At 38.0% G+C, this 10,384-nt stretch overlaps 1 protein-coding gene across 1 annotated transcript in view; it reads right to left on the minus strand.

The window, feature by feature from the left end:
- The window catches only part of Fut9 (fucosyltransferase 9), a 181,512-nt gene extending 171,383 nt beyond the window's left edge, over positions 1-10,129 (minus strand). The window contains exon 1 of the mRNA XM_026786789.1: positions 9,835-10,129. The gene's annotated coding sequence lies outside the window, so the exon portion shown is untranslated. The remainder of the gene's footprint in view (positions 1-9,834) is intronic.
- Positions 10,130-10,384: the final 255 nt, after the last annotated feature.

Genomic DNA, 10,384 nt, shown 5'->3' on the forward strand with positions numbered 1-10,384 from the left:
CACGGAGACAGTGGGGCTGATCTATTGGGAGCTCACCAAGACCAGCTGGATTGTGACTGAAAAAGCAGGCCATAAAACCGGACTCTCTGAATATGGTTTTGTATCTTTTATTAAATTTATAGTGCAGGGTAAACTGAGATTTATAGTAATTATTTATGCCTGGACTTGACTTACAAATTTTACACTCTAAGGTCATTTATTTGAGGCAGTGAGTTATTCTAACCATTAGTTGGCCTTTTATGTACCAAAGAACTTATTACATTGCTTTGAACTTAAAATGGAGGTTGGGAGATGGGTCAGAAAATTTCATGTAGAAACTGTATTAGTAGATAGACCTACTGTGCACCTAATGTCTGATGGAGATTTCCTTTTGATTCTCAGCCTGCCTTAACATTTATCAAAAGCAAATACTCAGTAGAGGTGTAATTAATACCAGGGTGTGTCACTTCAAGCAGCCACTCACTGGGGAATGTCAGGGGTTTCATTTTATGTCTATATATGTCATATTTGAATTTTAATTATTTGTCAAAACTTTATCTAATGTATTGCTAGAGGATATATATCATACTGATTTTTTCATTACCTCTACTGTGATCTGATCTTACTCTGAGCTTTTACTCAAATTGCAGGAACTGATGACCTATTTCTTCAGGGAAGGACCTTTATACAACAATCTGGGCATGTATTTGTTGTCCCAATGAACTCCGTGTGTTACTGAGTTCAAGAAAGGGTCTATGTTAGTTCTTCCTACAGCTAGTACTGTTTTCAGTCTTTCCAGAGAATTTTATCAAGAGAGGCCTTCCTTTGGATAATGATTTTTAATAAATGTGAAAAGCATTGTACCACATCAGATTAATAATAATTAAAAGATAAAATTGCCTTTTTAAAGGATTACCTATTTTTTTTACATAAATATGATTCTAAATATATTTTGACTACTCATTATATGCTACTTTCTATATTATTATACACCCACCAAGCCAAGCCCAAGTGGCCCAAGAGTTGTTAATTACATAATTGGATTATCTAAGTATAACTTCCTAACTGTTTAAGCAAAAACAGAATAATTTCTTTTGACATTTATTGGATAAGAATTTAGTGTTGTCCAAAAGTTTAAAAACTTCTAAATATTATCTAATTGTGCATTTTTAGTACCCAAATGTTTTAGTTAAAAGGAGTACAAAATTTGACAGAACTCTCCCAACCAGCAATTCTGTGATACTTTGGGTCCTTTTGTGTGCAGCTACAGATTTATACTCTTTTGTCTATATACTGTGTTGTCTGTATCATGCTTTAAAAGGTTTTACCACCTCTTCTCTCTATCATGATCTCACACTGCCAGTTATCTTCAGTTGATCATATTTTCACAAGAATTTTTAATAAAGTCCTCTATCAATGTACTCAGTGCCTCACCATTCATGGTTCCAAAAGAAACATATTGTCTTCTGATTCACTTTAACTTTTGTATTTTCCTAAATACTATACATTGTATCGTGTTTAGGTAGTTCCTTGATAATCTTGTCAGGAGAGTAGTGAGACAATATAGAAACAATACAATTACCAAGGGTATATTAACTATGAGCATTATGGAAAAATGATTCCAATAAAAAGAAAATAACTTGCAATTTTTAACTTTCCATAATAATTTTTTTTTTTTTTTGGTTTTTCGAGATAGGGTTTCTCTGTGGTTTTGGAGCCTGTCCTGGAACTAGTTTCCATAATAATTTAAACTAAAAAAAATAAATTAACAATGTGAATTGAAGTGAGTACATCATCAGCCCATAGCAGCCAGCAAGAGAGAACAAGAGCCAGAGACCATCACCACTTCATTATCTTAACTCTTCCTTCACAGAAGAAACTTCGGTGTCCCTTAGAGGTTGGATTTTTTGTTATGTTTTCTGATTTGTAGAGTGTGGATGACCAATTTAAAACAGAACAAATTGAAAGATGGCACACGAAAGGAAGAAAAGGGCTTCTTCATATTCTCGAGTTAGTGCCTTGGTGATAAAGACGGGCTGGTGTGAGCAGCAGATGTCTTCACATAAGAGCAAAACATTGTGAGTTAGATATAAAGAAAGAAACTATGATCACAGCAAAAAGAGACAAAAAAGTATCCTCATCTTCAGTCTCCTCTGAGACAAGGAGAGGTTTCTCCCTGTGGAATTTCTAGCTTGGGATTTCAGAAAACTTAAATCAATCCTGGCTAAAATCCAACCACTCATTTACCTTGTAACTCTTATCTCGGTATCTTAAGTATATAAAGTGAAATAAAACTCTAAGATTTAATTATGTATCACAAAAAAGCATTTATGTATGTAAATCACTATTACTAAGAAAAAATGGTCATTATGAACCCCAAGGCATTATTTCATTTCTCATATTTTCAAAGAGCATAATGTTTTGCTTTTCATTATTTGGAAAACTTTAGTCTAATTTCTAAGTATAACTTATTAATAAAATTTAAAGACATGAGAAGATATAAACACCAAACGTTTTAGTGAGTTTTATTTGTAATCTACTTGCATTCTTTCTGCATGAGGACGGTTGAGGTCCTTGCTAGTTTTTTCATGGGATTGAACGAAGTCTACCGGAGTCTATGACAAACACACAGTAAACAATAAATGTATCTTTTACCTATTATTGATAATAAGCCAAGGACGTTATTTCAGTGTAATGAATAGAAAATAAGGAAAATGCAAATGTCAGAAAGTCACCCCAATTGTTTCTAGTTCTCTTATTAACAGAAACACGTGCTCCTCAATAGAAGGAGCATTTTCACCTATGCAGCCGTATAAATAGTAGCATGATGATAGATCCTTTGTAGGCTTAGGGTTCTGAAACTTTCTGACAGTATTGGAAAAAAACGAACACATACATCCAGTGTGAAGGAGACTTTACCGTGTCAATCATAAGAACCTTCATTGTTTCGTGAGAGAAGGACCAAGAAATGCATTACTATGAAGTATATCTACTAAGATAAGATGCCAAGTGATACATCGCTTTATGCCTAACTCCCCCCTAAGCTCACTTTATCATAGCAACCATGGAGCTTTTTGTAAGTGACAGTAAGGTTCTCAGAAGTCGTTTTGTTTATTTCATTGTGTTCTCTCTCTTTCTTTCTCTGTGTGCATGTGTGTACCTGTGTGTGTGTGGGGAGGGGGGGGATTAGGGACGTTTTCAAACAACAGTGACTTTATTCTTCTTAGAGATATTTTCCTAAATAAAAAAAATGTGGAAATCATGGATGTGTGACACATGTACACGTGTATGATTATTTAGGCTCTTCGTCTTTGTTCATATGAGTTACAGTTCAGAGTAAGGTGACTCAATGAAAAATCAGAGTGATGAAAGAAATCTAAATTCTTGGGATCACTAGCACTATGTAGACATGGTAACCCCTCTTTTAGCCACTGTTATTAGTCAGAACTTAGTATTTTCTAGGAAATACAAAACACCCATAAATTAAGTATTAAATTAATCTTCTTTTACATGAATGTACACATGTGTAAGTATGTTTAGGAATCACATTGCTGGGAGGGGTTGGGTATGTTGGATATAGATGCTCAGATCACTTCTTTACATGTATCTGTAGAAAATAAAAGACTTGAGATTCAGGTCATGAGCTTATACCAGGATCATAGCAGGAAAGACAAGGAAACGACATCTGGTGATAAGGTTTTGTGAATCTGTTTAGCAATGTTCTACAGGAAAAAATAACATTTTATATGCTTACTCTTTATCATCTCTTAAGTACTGGAAGACTATCAAAACTGGGCAAACACAGATGCCATATGTGCTAACAAGACATAAGTCTTGCATGATTTCTGTTTTTTGTTTTGTTTTGTTTTTGTTTTTGTCCTCCCGTATGGGTCAATCGAAACTGCTTAAATATTATAGGAGAAAGAAAGACCACAGATGCGATTATAGATTTTAAGGGGCCATTGGCAGCAAGTGAGGCAATATCCTAGTGTAGCAGCTTTCCAGAGAAGTGAGAGAGTTAATCAACTTTATTAGCTCAGAGTGGATTAACTCTCACTGAATCCAGCTGTTGGTCCCTTAGTCCCAGCTGTTCATGCAATTGAATACACAGCACAGATTACACTTTTAGAATGGGTCTTAGTCTCTATCAAGACCATCTTTTCTCTACTAAAGACTCCTAAGGGTGAAAGATCAAATAACATTCATAAAACAAGGTCACCAATATACTTTCCCCTCATTATTACAGCTTGCTGTGAAGATTTCTTAAATTTGTTCATAGACACAAGCACACACATACATATGTGAGTGTATGTATATGTATTTATATGTGTATATACATAAAGATATATATGATTTTTTTTAAAAAAAGTTTCATTCTTATTCCTCTTGGGAAACCAAGAGCAAATGTAAAAAAATAAATTCTAAAGAAATAAATTCTTCATGTGCATAAGATATATTTTTCATGCAAAATTACTTATGTACCATAAGAAGCCATTACAAACTATTACTATATAGAAACTACAATATTATAAATCATGATTACTAAGAAAAGAATCTTACAGTCCATGTTCTAAGTATAAATCTCTCCAAACTATTTCTCAAGAAAATATTTTAGCATTCCAACTAAGTTTTATCATTTTTCTAACATTCAGTTGTTACTATTCAACAAATTATCCTTATCAAATTAGACAGAGATTTTGATTGCTTAATTTAAATCAATTTTATTAAAGTCATTTGTAGACTTGTAAGTATTGAAGACTCAATGCAAGAATTATTTATAGCTCTTGCCCCACAATTACTCACTTTCTTTTGAATGCTTACTAAAAGACAAAGTGGGCAATTCTAATCTCTAATGAAAGTATACCAATTAGCTACATTTCCCTTGGAAACTTACCTTATAACGTAATCATGTAATGTGTTTATTTGTAAGAATCATAAATATGCAGATATATTTCTGATAAATGTCTGTACTGTCAGAATTTTGTTGACATGACATTATATTTAAATAGAGGTAGCAACTAAATCATAACCTTTTAAGAAATACAATATTTTCATATAAAGCCTTAGCAATGGCTTCTCTCCTCCCTCAATTAAATTCAATGAAGATTTGCCTAAGTTGTGTTTTTTACTAATTTTTCTTGGGTCGTTTGTTCAGGAAGATAGGACTGTCTTACCTTAGGGGCAGGCAGCTTCACAATCCTTTATCATTTATAAGCTTCCTCTCCCGCTAAAACTGCAATATATTTGAAGTCAGCGCCTATGTCATGTTCTTTCGTCTGTTTGTATTCATCACCTCAGATCTCACAGTATAGTAAGATCTCAGTTAATGAAGGGTGAATTGAACTGAAAAGAAATTAGGTCATGGAAACCTTAGAAATGCAATTCTCCTATTAGACAAATCTGCATCTTAAAGAACTCAAAGGCAAGTTCCTTTAACAAGGAACTCAAAAAAAAAAAAAAGAAAGAAAGAAAGGAAGGAAGGAAGAAAGAAAGAAAGAAAGAAAGAAAGAAAGAAAGAAAGAAAGAAAGAAAGAAAGAAAGAAAACTCTTGAGCAAGACACCATGCTTCTCCTAACCATCTCCAACCCAGCCACATTCAGATAATGCAATAGTGTTCCACGTGATAAAACAGAGGCACCTACACAGTCATCCTCTTTCTTTGGGAAGATGACACTGGTGATCCACCACATCCAGGGATGTATCTGACAATTTATTATTTAGCCAGTGATTATGGCAGCTCCTCATCCATATACCCTTTCTCCACTGCCTCCTGTTGGTGAAGAGAAATTTACAAGTGCCACGATTTTCAGATGTGATTTTGAGCTTGGTGAAACACGTTTTTCTTCACTGACCATCCAAGCCTCTTAGTCTATGGGAGGCAAACATCACAATGAAAAATGAGCACAGAGATGTGTAAACTCGCTTTGTGGTGAAGTAAAGGTTAAGTAAACACACGGTGAAACTACGAGCCCAGTTCTGCTCCTCGCTTGAAGAAGCTAGCATCTACTTTGGGAATATCTTCCAATCAACTGCTTATAAGAATTAGATGGGAAATACTTGTGGTATACTATTATTATAAAAGAAACCTACACTGCATGAGTGCATACTTGATAATGAAAAAAATGAAAGATACAATAGGAAATGTTTTAGGTAGCCTAGTTACGTTATAATTTTAAATGTTTTCTAGGTATAAGAATAAAGTGACAAAAGAGTGTCAGGAAATGTGGTTGCCTTCAACTGTGGAGATGAAAGATTAAGCAGTGAGATGGGCTCTGAAGCAGTAAGGACCTTTTGTTGTGTTTAACTTCATATTTTCTTTAACACTGAAACTGAATCATCCTGTATTACCAATGAGAGGGCCAGTTTTAATGCCATAGAAAGATAGACACCACACTGGTAGAGGAAACTTGATTCTAATTCTTAATCTAGTACTCAGGAGCCTTAGGTCAATCATAACTAAAATAATGGAAATGGAACACCCCTCAAATCCCTAATCAACATCGAAATTCTATCAATCATTTCAACTAAACAAATCAAAGTATATTTCAAGCAGATTCAAGTCACACCACAGAATCTCAAAGTCTTTGCTTGTGTGTGTTTTTGTTTAGTTGTTTGGAGAGAGCCACTCCCTCTGTAGCCCAGGTTGACCTTGAACATATGACCTTCCTGCCTCAGCATCCCAAATATTAGAATTACAGGCACATGCCAAGAGATCAGAGAAAATGCTTATTTATGAAGGAATCATAATCACACATCTTAGAAAACTGTGAAACTTTGGTTGAAATGATCACTATTTTGTTCCCTGGAAAGGCTTGTTGTTAAGGCTAGAAAGAAAAAAAAATTGAATGCTTATTTAATGACATGCTACTCCTGCTATTGGTAGGTTTGTGACCTCATAAAATTATTTATGTTATAATATATGGACTACTGTGAAATAAAGTGTATATATATATGTATATATATATACACACATATATATATGTATATATATACATATATATATATATATAAGCATCCACTAACACATAAATAAGCCAGCACAAGACATTGTAAATTAGGTGTTAGTTTATATATTCATTGTCCCAAATTTTGGTTTTAAATTTGTATAGAATTTAGTTTAATTAGATAGATTATGTGAATTTGCCTTTGACTCTCAAATTTTGTGAAAGAATTTAAATAACCACTTCATTAAAAAAGAAAAATGCAGTTTCATTCCTGAAATTAGGAAGGCTTCTAAAAAAATCAAGTTGGAAAACAGCTGTTCCCACCATACTAGAAACTGTACGCAGTTCTCTTCCTTTAAGGAATGGGTTCAAGTCACTATTCAGCTCTTATGCTTTTGCTCCATGCTTCCTTTCCCTCAGCCTTTCTCTCTCTTTACCTTGCACTCTCAATAAAATAATTTGCATGAAATATTCGACTAATGACGACTTGTTGATGAAACATCTATGTCACTTATACAATTGTCAATATGTATTTCCAAGGCAAATATTTATTTTAGACCTGTCCTCTTGGTAGCACCTAATTAAGAACATTACATATTCCACAATGCACCAGGCATCATCGGCGTACCTGTCTCCTCATCTGTTATATTGAATTGTTTTACATAGTCTTACTAACTACAGGAACTTTAAATCCAGGCGAGTCTTGAAGTTCTTTATACAAATGCTTAAAATCTCTGCCATACTTTATGACAAATTAATTTCCATGCTCATAGATAATTCTGCGACAATTTTAATATTGTGACACAGTTTAGAATTATGTTAGAACACATTGATTTGAACTTGGGCTGCTCTCAAAACCAGAGCAGGCAGCATTACTTCCTGTTGTACTTTGGTCAATTGTGATGGCTCTTTTTAGTGAAGACTATTTTTTTTTTTGTTCTACTGTACATACAAATTACCCCATCGCTACACAAAAGTATATCCAGAGGGAAGGTTAAAAGATCCTTTGATTTAGCTTCCCTCTCCTTTATTGTCCACCCATCACACCATACAGGAACACCTGAAGCAATCGCAAGCTTACATACATGGTTTCAAGTATTCTTCTTAGTCCAACACTACTTTTAGATGAGCAAATTCCCATCGTTAGAAAATCAAGCGTAAAGTTAGTACTCATGGCCCCTGTGAGTTTTGACGCAGCTGAACACATTTCCTAAAAACCACAGCTGGACACTGGCTTCCTGCCCAGACTACGTAAGACAAGGGGCTACAAAGGAAACACAATGAAGCAAAATGCCTGAAAATACAAAGGGTGGACTTTTTAAGGCAGTCCTCAGTAAATAAACCCCTCATCCAGTTGTTTGACTTTCCCTTTTCTATTTTTGTAAAGTGAGGATTGCCTCTTCAAGAAGAGAACAGAGCACATCCCCTCCATCAACTGCAAAGGTGAGGGTGGCCATTCAAGTCTTACTCCCCTGAAATTGCTTACAGAAATCCCAAGAAACTTATATTCACATAGCCCATGCTTACACCGGTATCTTTCGAAAGTTTCTTACATTTTTTTTCGAATACTCGTAACTGTACTTTTCAGACATTAACCCTATTCAGGAGTTGTGTAGAATAAAATGTCACCTCCAAATTAATATTTTACAAGTTGAGTGTAAATTTTAAGTCATGTGCTGCCTCATTTTACGACATAAGTACACAGGAATCTTGATAAAAAAATGTAGTGTTGGTACTATCTCCCTTTTTCCTTACCCCCTCAGTCAGATTCCTTCACTGAACACAATGCCTATTTTCACTCATGCCATATACGAACAAACGCCAAACCTGGTTTCAGCAGGAAAGGTTTCTGTACTCAGGGAAGCTCCTACAGAAATCCTGGGGAAGACAAGGCATGACACCATACCTGAAGAGCATGATGTCGGGGTCGCCTGTACAAAGGTTCCCTCTCAGGCACTAAACACAAAAATAAGGGCTTCGAATCATTGAAATCTCAAAAAAAAGATTCCGAAGGGCAACTCTGCCGCCACCCTGTCCTCTCTCAAGAAAAATCTGCTTAACCTCAAGAGTTGATGAGCTTTGGGTGGCTTGGCTGAGGCAGATTCACAACTGGGCTACGTAGGTGTTCTGCTCTGGACCTGAAAGGAAGACCAACGGAATCCGGAAAAACAGGTAAAAGAAGGTTCCTTTCCCCGTGCTCAGCCAACAAGACTGCAGACAAGGAGTTTAAGCAAGGTAAATAGTTATGCACTTTGAAACAATGACAAAAAGTTTAGTCCCACAAGGTTTGCTGTTTTTTGTCCCTTTCCTTTCATGCTTGATCATCCCCAAAGCAGACCAGGTGCAGAGACACAATACACAGAAGGCAGGATCACCCAGTGTCACTGTCAGTTTGGAGGTGAGTGTCAGAAAAGCTAAGAGGCGGCATCATATGGAGAGAATGAGGTCAGAATTCACTATCACTCTTAGAAGGAGCGGGACAGCGGGACCCTGGGCTCTGTGGTCAGGCTTTGATGTGAGGCGGGTCAGGGGAGGACTTCGTGGAGAAAGCTGGGTCCGCGCTACAGCGCGCGCGCGACAGAAGAGGGAATTCAGAAAGATGTGGGGACAAGGAGGGCAGCAACGACCCTGCTTGAAGTGAAGCCGGGCAGGGGCTAGCTGCATCGGGAGTGAGGGTAGCAGCCAGAAGGCCAAAGGGTGACAAGGGACTAAGATCTACAAGCATTTATCTCTGGAAGAGAAAGGGTTCAGGTTCCCGGCTGGTGGAGTTGAAACCAAATGTCTCCGGAGACCTGCCGGACACCCTGTGCCAGGAGAACACCCAGCAGGTGGTTGGGGTGCCTCTGGCGTCTACGAATGTTCTGTGGGAGCTCTGCCCTGTGCCTAACACCCCGGACTCTTTGGTACTCACCGATTCCATTACGACAAGGGAAAGCGCCATCCAGGGCGCGTGAGGGTAGCGCAGCGCGGGCGGGACGAGGGCTTGCGGCGGTGGCGGCGCTGTCCTAGAAGCAGAGCTGGAGTCGGGGGACAGCCAGGCGGCAAGAGCGGTGGCGGGGGCGCAGGGCACCGGGGGCGGGGAGAGCGGCTGCTCCAGAGCTGCAGCGCCCCGCGCGCTCTCTGCCCATCTCCCGGGCTGCTGAGGCTGCTGCTGCCCAGAGCAGCCAGGCGAGGGGGAGGGGAGCAGGCACGCGGCAAGGAGGGAGAGCAAAGAAAGCCGGGAGGGGAGGGGGGCAGGGATGCGGAGGGGGAGAAGAAGATGATCACCGTGAGTTGGGAAAGGAAGGGAGGAGCGTAGCTGCCGAGTACAGGTTCTCACCGGAGGAGTTCCTAGATGAGGCTGTGGGTCTTGCCCTAATCCCCTGCCACTCCATGCTTCCCCCTTCGCGCCCTTTCCTTTAGCTCTTCCTCCGGTGTCTGTGGCTGAAAATACCCACGCTCTGCCGCTGCTGCAGTTTCAG

The sequence above is a fragment of the Microtus ochrogaster genome, linkage group LG5 (assembly GCF_000317375.1).
Source record: "Microtus ochrogaster isolate Prairie Vole_2 linkage group LG5, MicOch1.0, whole genome shotgun sequence".
NCBI lineage: Eukaryota > Metazoa > Chordata > Mammalia > Rodentia > Cricetidae > Microtus > Microtus ochrogaster.